Below are 11,889 nucleotides of genomic sequence, written 5' to 3' on the forward strand. Positions count from 1 at the left end.
AATATAGCACGTTTGACCGTGAGCTCCTCGGTCTACACCTGGCCGTTCGGCATTTCCGCCACCTCCTGGAGGGCCGACCCTTCACGGCGTTCGTCGACCACAAGCCGTTGGTTTACGCAATGGCCAAGGTCACGGAGCCGTGGTCGGCTCACCAACAGCGCCACCTCTCCGCCGTGTCGGAGTTTACCACGGACATCCGGCACGTCGCCGGCAAAGACAACGCCGTGGCCGACTGTCTTTCTCGGGCCAGCGCGAACGTGGTCCACCTCGGCGTGGACTTCGCGCTTATGGCGGCGGACCAAACCACCGACACCACGGTGCAAGCCCTCCGGGCGGCGGACACGGGCCTCCGCCTGGCCGACATCCCCTTCGCGGACACTGTCCTGCTCTGCGACGTCTCCCAAGGCCAGCCTTGCCCCATCGTGCCCGTTACCTGGCAACGCCGCATCTTCACCTCCCTCCACGGCCTTTCCCACCCGGGCCGGAAAGCTTCCCAGAAGCTGGTGTCGGCACGATTCGTCTGGCACGGCCTTCGACGGGACGTCCGCGATTGGACCAGCACCTGCACAGCCTGCCAACAGGCCAAGGTCCACCGACACACCCAGGCCCCGCTGGCACCTTTCACCGTGCCTGAACGACATTTCGACCACGTCAACGTGGACCTGGTGGGCCCCTTCCCCCCATCACGGGGTTTCACACACCTGCTCACCATGGTGGACAGGACCACCAGGTGGCCGGAGGCCATTCCCCTCATCTCCACCACCACCGCCGACGTGGCGCAGGCTTTCATCGCCACCTGGGTCGCCCGCTTCGGCGCACCGGCGGACATCTCGTCGGACCGCGGACCGCAGTTCACCTCCGAGCTGTGGGGCACGGTCGCCCGCAACCTGGGGGTCAAGCTCCACCGTACTACGGCCTACCACCCCCAAGCCAACGGGTTGTGCGAGCGATTCCACCGCTCCATGAAGGCCGCGCTCATGGCCGGGCTTCAGGACGGCGGTTGGGCCGACCGGCTGCCGTGGGTCCTTTTGGGCCTCCGCACAGCCCCCAAGGAGGACCTCCGGGCGTCCACCGCCGAGCTTGTCTACGGCCAGGCGCTACGCGTCCCGGGCGAATTCGTGCCCGACACTACCAGTCCCTGGTCCGCAGCTCACCAGCGCTCGGACCTCCAGGAGACCGCCCGACGGTTTGCCCCCGTGCCAACGTCCCACCACGGTGACCCCCAGTCCTACGTCCCCCCAGCGCTTTGCACAGCGGAGTATGTTTTTGTGCGTCATGAGCATGACGCACATCGGGGGCCACTCCGGCCGCCGTACGACGGGCCCTTCCGGGTCCTGCGACGGGACGACAAGTCGTTCATCATCGACATCGGCGGCAGGTCGGACCGGATTGCGGTGGACCGCCTCAAGCCGGCGCACGTGGACATCGACCAACCGCCACGGTTGGCCCTTCCGCCGCGGCGAGGCCGCCCCCCATCCACGGTGCCCCCCACTCGACCGCCCACCACCACACCGGACCCCCCCCCCCCCACGACCCGCCAGGGGTCGCTTCAGCCGGGTCATCAGGACCCCCCTTAAATTGACCCTGCCGGTGCAAGTCGATTCTGGGGGGACGTGTGTAGCGGCTACCGCTGGGTATACACAATCGCCTTGCACCTACGGAGGACGCGGAGCGATCACCATGCCGGGCTCGCCCAGGACGCCCAGGCATGCCCGCTCTCGACTTGCCAGGCCTCGTCCGGGACGCCCGGGCGCGCCCGGGCATGCCCGCTCTCGACTTGCCAGGCCTCGTCCGGGACGCCCGGGCATGCCCGCTCTCGAATTGCCAGGCCTCGTCCGGGATGCCCGGGCACGCCCGGGCATGCCCGCTCTCGACTTGCCAGGCCTCGTCCGGGACGCCCGGGCATGCCCGCTCTCGACTTGCCAGGCCTCGTCCAGGACGCCCGGGCACGCCCCCTCTCGCCTTTCCCGGGCAAACGCTCCGGGATAATGTGTATATATATTGCTGCCCGATAAATGGGCTTTTCAGAGTACCCGAGTTGATTTGACACAATAAAGAAACTCGGACGAATTCCAGCTTTTTGTCGCGTCCATTCTTTCGATTTATGTTGGAGCATAGCTCCTACAACATACTTTATAGACATATTCACATTCTAATTGTACATACTTTATAGACATATTCACATTCTAATTGTACATACTTTATAGATATATTCACATTCTAATTGTACATACTTTATAGACATATTCACATTCTAATTGTACATACTTTCGATATATATTCACATTCTAATTGTACATACTTTCTAGATATATTCACATTCTCATTGTACATACTTTCGAGATATATTCACATTCTAATTGTACATACTTTCCAGATATATTCACATTCTAATTGTACGTACTTTATAGATATATTCACATTCTAATTGTACGTACTTTATAGATATATTCACATTCTAATTGTACATACTTTATAGATATATTCACATTCTAATTGTACCTACTTTATAGATATATTCACATTCTAATTGTACATACTTTATAGATATATTCACATTCTAATTGTACATACTTTATAGATATATTCACATTCTAATTGTACATACTTTCCAGATATATTCACATTCTAATTGTACAGACTTTATAGATATATTCACATTCTAATTGTACCTACTTTATAGATATATTCACATTCTAATTGTACATACTTTATAGACATATTCACATTCTAATTGTACATACTTTCTACATATATTCACATTCTAATTGTACATACTTTCCAGATATATTCACATTCTAATTGTACATACTTTATAGACATATTCACATTCTAATTGTACATACTTTCTATATATATTCACATTCTAATTGTACATACTTTATAGACATATTCACATTCTAATTGTACGTACTTTATAGATATATTCACATTCTAATTGTACATACTTTATAGATATATTCACATTCTAATTGTACATACTTTATAGATATATTCACATTGTAATTGTACATACATGATAGAGGTACTCGGTTGAAAAAAAAGAGAACGTGTACTACTGGCTTCCACTAGGTGATTTTGTAGCTTATGTCAGCACATTCTGTGCAGACAAACAAACAAACAGACAGACCGAAATGCAATATCCTCTCCTGTGGTGAGGGTAATAGCTCAACCAGACTTAGTGGTGTAATGGTTAGAGCATCCACTCTGAGTCTGTAAGATCTGTGGTTCAAACCCTGGCTGAATCAGCCAATCATACCAAAGTCTGAAAAATTGCACGTGCTGCTTCCTTATTTGAAGCTTGGCATTTAAAAGGATAGAGCATGGACAAACAATGCTGGGAAGGCAATGGTGAACCACCCAATATAACCCTTGCCAATAAACTGATTCGGCAGCACCAATGCTCTGTTAAGAGTGTACATATTTACAGAAAGAGTATGGTACATATTTATGCCTCCGACGACGAAGTCGCTGGAGGCATTATGTTTTCAGGTTGTCCGTCCGGATGTCTGTCCATCCTTCCGGTTGTCCATCCGTGATAGGTTTTCGTTACCACGATAACTTGAGAACAGCTGAAGGGATGACCTTAACATCTTAGTCAAACTTGGTGCAGGTATGTATAATGAGGTAAGGATGAAATGATTAGATTTTGGGGTCACGAGGTCAAAGGCCAAAGGTCAGAGGTCATGTTAGGTAAAAATCCTGTTACCATAATAACTTGTGAACCAGTGATGGGATTCTGACCAAATATGGTTCAAGTATGTATTATGATGCAAAGATGAACTGATTAGATTTTGGAATCAAGATGTCAAAGGTCAAAGTCTGTAATAGGTCTATAATTTGAGAACCGCTGAAGTGATCTAATTCAAACTTGGTACAGGTATGTATAATGTTGAAAGATTAATTGATTAGATTTTGGGGTCAAGAGGTAAAACGTCAAGTGTCAGAAGTCCCATCAGGTACAATTCCGTTACCAAGCTATCTTGTGAATCAGTCATGGGATTTTCACCAAACTTGGCATAATTATATATTATGGTGCAAAGATAAACTGATTCGATTTTAGGGTCAAGAGGTCAAAGATCAGAGATCATGTTAAGTTACAATTATTTCGTCACTGCGATAACTTCAGAATGGCTGAAGGGATCGAAGTCAAACTTGGTGCAGCTATATGTATAATGAGGTAAAGATGAACTGATTCGATTTTGGCATCAAAGGTGAGGATTGAGGTAGTTTTGTAATTTTGGAGAGGTCAGAGGTCATGTCAGGTAAAAATGTCATACTTTGAATGGATTTAAATCAAACTTGGTACAAATATGCATAATTATGTAATAATGCGGGCGGAGGCATATCGGTCTACGTCATGACGTCGAAGAGTGTCGTTATAGTTTTCATTTCTAGTTTCCTATCACAATGTGCATCAAGTGGCACAGCCATGCTTCGATGATGATGCAACCAGTGGGCAGAATTCCCGACAATTTATTCCCAGGCCAATATGCATTCAATTAATGAAGTTCTGAAAAGTCTCTCAAATTCCCAAACCGACAAGTGCAATGGGTGTAACTGTGAATGAGAGAGTAACAAGTAAACAATGAGTGATTGAATGATGGAGATCACCCAAATAATTACCACCACCAAATATTGAGATTTTGGGAAAGTTCTGCCCTCTAGTGGTCGCGAATGGAACTGATTGATAGCTTGATCCTCTCCAGTGATGAAAAAGTTTGTGGAATATAAAAAATGGAGGTGAGTGTGGAGGGATTGGGGGACGTTCGGAAACCTTATAATTTTGAGGAGTAAATTTGTTTGTACATCAAGCAAAAATATTGAACAACTGAAAGCACCATGGAATAGTATCGCTGCCCAATAGGTGATTCTCTCAGGTCCAACATTTCAACCGCTGGTGGTCTTCATCAGCGGTCTTCATCGGGATTGTGTAAGAAGGAGGGGAGTGGGGAGGTTGGAGGGGGTCACATGACTGCAGTATACAGGTGGTGACGCTAAACGTCGTGTATCTATCAACCAAGTGTATGTATAATACAAATTATTATTGCACCAAAGATAATAATTTTGGGATTTTTTGATAATTTCTTTCACCTGTTGGACATTTACAAAGCAGGACTTTTGTCGAATCGCAATGGCAGGTAGGCATGTAAACAGGTGTAATTGTCTTGCAGTGTAATTAAATCTATTCGTGTGTTCTCCTTTCTACACACACACACACACACACACACACACACACACACACACACACACACACACACACACACACACTTAATTGTATAGTATTGCTTGTTCCAAAATTCCACAACATTCCATATACAACTTTATTTAAATTGCAAACCTCAAAACAGTTCCCTTACCTAAAGTAAGAACCTTAACCTGTAAAAGCAATTGACTGGTTTCCCAACCACATGGATCATCAACTGGGCACCGTTCTTCCTCGAGGTTTTGATCCTTTTCGTCCTCCTCCAAAATCTCCAAATTGGCGGATCCACAACCTCGGTCATAGATCCACATCAGTAGATTACCTACATCAGTAGATCCACAACCTCGGTCATAGATCCACATCAGTAGATTACCTACATCAGTAGATCCACAACCTCGGTCATGGATCCACATCAGTAGATTACCAACATCAGTAGATCCACAACCTCGGTCATAGATCCACATCAGTAGATTACCTACATCAGTAGATCCACAACCTCGGTCATGGATCCACATTAGTAGATTCACAACCTCGGTCATAGATCCACATCAGTAGATTACCAACATCAGTAGATCCACAACCTCGGTCATAGATCCACATCAGTAGATTACCTACATCAGTAGATCCACAACCTCGGTCATAGATCCACATCAGTAGATTACCTACATCAGTAGATCAACAACCTTGGTCATGGATCCACATCAGTAGATTACCAACATCAGTAGATCCACAACCTCGGTCATAGATCCACATCAGTAGAATACCAACATCAGTAGATCCACAACCTCGGTCATAGATCCACATCAGTAGATTACCAACATCAGTAGATCCACAACCCCAGTCACCTCGGTCATAGATCCACATTAGTAGATTACCTACATCAGTAGATCCACAACCCCAGTCACCTCGGTCATAGATCCACATTAGTAGATTACCGACATCAGTAGATCCACAACCTCGGTCATGGATCCACATCAGTAGATTACCTACATCAGTAGATCAACAACCTTGGTCATGGATCCACATCAGGAGATTACCAACATCAGTAGATCCACAACCTTGGTCATGGATCCACATCAGTAGATTACCAACATCAGTAGATCCACAACCTCTGTCATGGATCCACATCAGTAGATCAGCTACATCAGTAGATCCACAACCTCAGTCATGGATCCACATCAGTAGATCAGCTACATCAGTAGATCCACAACGTCGGTCATGGATCCACATCAGTAGATTATCAACATCAGTAGATCCACAACCTCGGTCATAGATCCACATCAGTAGATTACCAACATCAGTAGATCCACAACCTCGGTCATGGATCCACATTAGTAGATTACCTACATCAGTAGATCAACAACCTATGTCATGGATCCACATCAGTAGATTATCAACATCAGTAGATCCACAACCTCGGTCATAGATCCACATCAGTAGATTACCAACATCAGTAGTTCCACAACCCCAGTCACCTCGGTCATAGATCCACATCAGTAGATCACCTACATCAGTAGATCCACAACCTCGGTCATGGATCCACATCAGTAGATTCACAACCTCAGTCATGGATCCACATCAGTAGATTCACAACCTCGGTCATGGATCCACACCAGTAGATTATCAACATCAGTAGATCACAACCTCAGTCATGGATCCACATCAGTAGATTCACAACCTCGGTCATGGATCCACACCAGTAGATTATCAACATTCAGTTGATCACAACCTCAGTCATGGATCCACATCAGTAGATTCACAACCTCAGTCATGGATCCACATCAGTAGATTCACAACCTCTGTCATGGATCCACATCAGTAGATCACCTACATCAGTAAACCCACAATCTCGGTCATGGATCCACATCAGTAGATTAATCAACTTCAGTAGATCCACAACCTCTATCATGGATCCACATCAGTAGATTACCAACATCAGTAGATCCACAACCTTGGTCATGGATCCACATCAGTAGATTATCTCCATCAGTAGATCCACAACCTCGGTCATGGATCCACATCAGTAGATTACCAACATCAGTAGATCCACAACCTTGGTCATGGATCCACATCAGTAGATTATCAACATCAGTAGATCACAACCTCGGTCATGGATCCACATCAGTAGATTACCAACATCAGTAGATCCACAACCTCGGTCATGGATCCACATCAGTAGATTACCAACATCAGTAGATCCACAACCTTGGTCATGGATCCACATTAGTAGATTACCAACATCAGTAGATCCACAACCTTGGTCATGGATCCACATCAGTAGATTACTAACATCAGTAGATCCACAACCTCGGTCATGGATCCACATCAATAGATTCACATCCTCGGTCATAGATCCACATTAGTAGATTACTAACATCAGTAGATCCACAACCTCGGTCATGGATCCACATCAGTCGATTCACAACCTCAGTCATAGATCCACATCAGTAGATTCACAACCTCGGTCATGGATCCACATCAATAGATTCACATCCTCGGTCATAGATCCACACCAGTAGATTATCAACATCAGTAGATCACAACCTCTGTCATGGATCCACATCAGTAGATTATCAACATCAGTAGATCCACAACCTCGGTCATAGATCCACATCAGTAGATCACCTACATCAGTAAACCCACAACCTCGGTCCATGGATCCACATCAGTAGATTATCAACTTCAGTAGATCCACAACCTCTGTCATGGATCCACATCAGTAGATCAACAACCTCGGTCATGGATCCACATCAGTAGATCAACAACCTCGGTCATGGATCCACATCAGTAGATTATCAACTTCAGTAGATAACAAACCTCCTTTGTCTCCAGGCAGTCAACCCACCTATGTAACATCACTAACCGAACTTTACTCGCTATATATGATTTAATGTATGTTCACAAAGTTACAACTACCATCACACATTCCATGATGTGATAGTACATTAAATCATACACATCTTCCCTGAAATATAACATGTCCACCAATCAGCACGACCACCCCACCCACCTCTGGATCAAACAGTTATTCAAATATTCAAACGGTTGTTTATAACGGCTTTTTGCATGCTCCCTTGTCTCCCAGCAACCACTGAAATTAATTGAAAATTGATTTGAAAATTTTGTATATATATATATATTTTAAATGATGTATTTATATAAATATCTCATTAATAATATGTTTACTATTCGTATTGTATTTTACACACACACACCTGTTCAGTTTGCACACCACACAGCAAATTACACGGTTTATAAAAACACAGAAGAATATAGAAATAAAAAATCGATTTATTTTACAATATTTTCCTTAATCATAAAGACAATAATGTAGAAACATCCATCATCAGGATACAGTGTGGGACCAAAGCTCACTGGATCAAAACGACAATTGAATGACAAAAAAAACAATCAAAAACAAATCTGTTAAAGTCTAACAATGGTGGACATCCTGCTGGCTGCATCATTATCCTGTGCCTGGATGTGCTCGATCGATTATTTAATTATATTGAGTGTACATTAACACCAGCATGATCAGTAAGTCCGTGGCCTGATATTTTAAAGTTAACAAAACACCATTTATTTGTTTTTCTTGCACTCTTTTAATCTTCTTCTTCTTCCGACGTACAGTGTTATATACTCGTAAATTGAGCTGAACAGTCGTTTCGCACCTCTTCGGTAGGCTACAGACTTTCTGATCACACCTCTCACGTACAGGGTGGACGGAGGTATTGAGAGCATTGAAAGACAAAATGCACGACATGAACCCAATACGTAATCCAGGGAAAACTTTAAGATAAAAATCACACCTTCTCAAAACCGCAAAAGGTGTGACCAGTAATTACCTGTAAACTCATACAAAAACAACCAAAACATTTAAAGTACAGACACATTTCATCCCGTGGTGGAATTAAATATAACAGCACATTGACCAATGGCTGGGACTCGGGCTCACTTGCAGCCCTTCTTGGTGTCCGTGACCTTTTGTCCACGGTCACGTGGTGCCCAGGTAACCATCCGTAAATCCGCACGTTTTGATCGCCGCTTCAGCCGCTCAGTGCAAATGGCGTCATTACATTTCAATGCATATGCAGCAAGATAACCGTTGCAAAGAAGAGTGGCCGCATAACGAAGGGTACGTCACAAAAGGTGTGAAAGATTTCGGACAGGTAAGACTGAGAGGTCGGACTAGTCAACTGGTGGTATGAATTCATTGCAAAAGTTATCAAGTAAATAATTTACCTTCGAGGCAAATCGATAACAGCAACGAGACAACTTGGCCTCAAACGTTTCTTTGTAATTACAACTCGTGACGTCATAGCACAAGCTGTGGAATTAATTGCAATTGATACAAATAATGCATCCGCAATATTACAATCGGGGGAGTTGTAACTATAATGATGTTTATTTTTGCGATATTAAGGGTATAAATGGGCTTGACATGGCACAAACAGGACCTCGGGCTCCGCTTACCGGACGAGTCCGCACGGAGGGCAGATCGTGGATCCTCGCTCGAGGACCCGGACCCGTGATGACGCTCCAGGCTGGATCGCGCGCTCCGAGCGGGGTTTCCTCGCTCTCCCGCATCAGCTAACACTCCGCGTTACTCCAGCGGCCAGCACGCCTATATCCACCAGATTTTCTTACAGCGCACTGGGTCCCCAAACGCCATCTACACTCCCCCCCTACCCCCAGTACCCTCAACCTAACTCCCCCACCACGACCATCAACCTCCTCCCGCTTCACCCACAATGCACCCTCCCTGAACCTCTGCCTAGATTTTTCCTTCCACGTTCCCCTTACTATCACCACCCACTCCCAACTTCTACAACGGCATCAAAACCCTATCCTCGTCGACCTTCGGCCCGATAACCACCACCACCACCAACACTCATGACGTCATAGTTCACCTCCAGTTAAGAGCGACCACAGTCACATCCAATCTGCAGAATGCCAATAGTCCCACCATAACGGATGAGGACCATCAAATTCTAGTCGACCACCACCACCACCACTTACAAACGAAAAGAAATTCTCAATCAAACTGTCAACCTCAGCTACTCCATTTATTTATTGTACTCACTCAGTCAATCCTGCCACTGATCACTACATGGTCTACGGACACCACCGCAATGACAACTGACCTCACGTGGCAACCTCTATATTTCCATGACGATCGCAGTCATCCCATAACGTGACCCCTCTAGCACGTCACCACGAGCATGGTCCACACGGATCTTTGCCCACCCATCCTGGTAACTAACCCATATTCACGCATTACATGGCTGGGTCCATGATCACCGTTGGGTGGGTCTGGGTCCGGGTCCAGCGATCCCCCAGCTTATTTCCCCCACCCTATGCCAATCTCCCACGCCAGATCCACGTCCCTTCCCAGCACGAATTCTAGGCTCGAACCAGCTGCTTTCTGGTTCAAGGGCGCCAGTTGGAAAGGTCTAAATCAATGGAGCTTGGGTAAGTGGGGGCGTGGACACTCGAAGTATGAACAAGGGACGGACCGTAAAAGGAGGCGGTGCCTAGTGGAGGGTGGAGTCTGCGGTGTTGCTGAGGGAGTAGGCGGGGCCTAGAGGATGGCGGAGTCTGGCGGGGAGGTGTTGCCGAGGAAGTTGGCGGGTTGGAGGAAGAGTTTGGCAACGGTGGGGATCGTCGCGGTTGGTGTAGTGGGGGCAGGGGGTGCAGTGAGAGGGGTGAGACCGGTAAAGGGCAACAGCTGTGTGAATTTGGAGGTCGCAGTTCCAAACTCCTTGATGAAGGGCCGCTCGTTCGCTCTCCCACAGCGACCTGGCTCTTGATTTTGGAGGAACATGGATTTTGGAGGTCACGAACATGACCCATTTCCTGCAAGAATGGGATCGGAAAATATGAGACCATATGTTGGTGCAACCCAAGCACACGATCTTGTGTATATAGAGGAGCACAACGTTCTGGAGGAAGACGGAGGAAGACGGAAAATGAAAAATGGGGCGTTTTGATTTCATAACGATCCCAAAATAGTTAATTTTAAGGTTTTTACTCTTTTGCCACGCAAAACGTCCTAATACGATTCAGTGCAACGTCATCGCGCAATGCTCGTCGGGTCGGTACATAACGTAATTTCGCGACGGGGCGGGACGCGAAGGCCCACGTGACGTAAATGCGCGTTAGGCTGGTACGATTTCCATTGTACCTCGACGTAATTGCGCGTGGGACGATCCGTGACGTAAATGCGCGTGGGACTATCCGTGACGTAATTGCGCGTCGGGACGACACGTGACGTAATTGCGCGTCTGGACGACACGTGATACGTGACGTAATTGCGCATCGGGACAATCCGTGACGTATTTGCGCGGCGGGACTAGCCGATTGCCGCTGTACCTCGATGACTGTGTTCGAGCTTCCACAATCTACATGGATATTATTTACAATTTACAAGGCCAATGGACACATGGGATTTGAACCCAGGCTCCCTGTATCATGAGCCAGACGTTGAGATATTAACACCAACACGTTGTACTTGGAATTATTTTGTTATTTTATTTTGTAACTTTGCAGTCCAGTCAGCTCTCAGGGGCGGATCCAGGAATTTCAAGACGGGGAGGTGCATGCAACTATAGCGCTGGGGGGGGGGGGGGGATAAAGGGGGAGGTCTGGGGGTCTTCCCCCAGGAAATTTTTAAAAATTGATCG

General features: G+C 46.5%; 1 protein-coding gene across 2 annotated transcripts in view; it reads right to left on the reverse strand.

Moving 5' to 3' along the window:
- Nucleotides 1-9,879, reverse strand: part of HIC1 (HIC ZBTB transcriptional repressor 1) — a 161,088-nt gene extending 151,209 nt beyond the window's left edge. For both annotated transcript variants that reach the window (XM_068120741.2, XM_068120737.2), the window contains exon 1: nt 9,680-9,879. The gene's annotated coding sequence lies outside the window, so the exon portion shown is untranslated. The remainder of the gene's footprint in view (nt 1-9,679) is intronic.
- Nucleotides 9,880-11,889: the final 2,010 nt, after the last annotated feature.

The sequence above is a fragment of the Myxine glutinosa genome, chromosome 6 (genome assembly GCF_964187855.1).
Source record: "Myxine glutinosa chromosome 6, kmMyxGlut1.1, whole genome shotgun sequence".
Lineage (NCBI taxonomy): Eukaryota > Metazoa > Chordata > Myxini > Myxiniformes > Myxinidae > Myxine > Myxine glutinosa.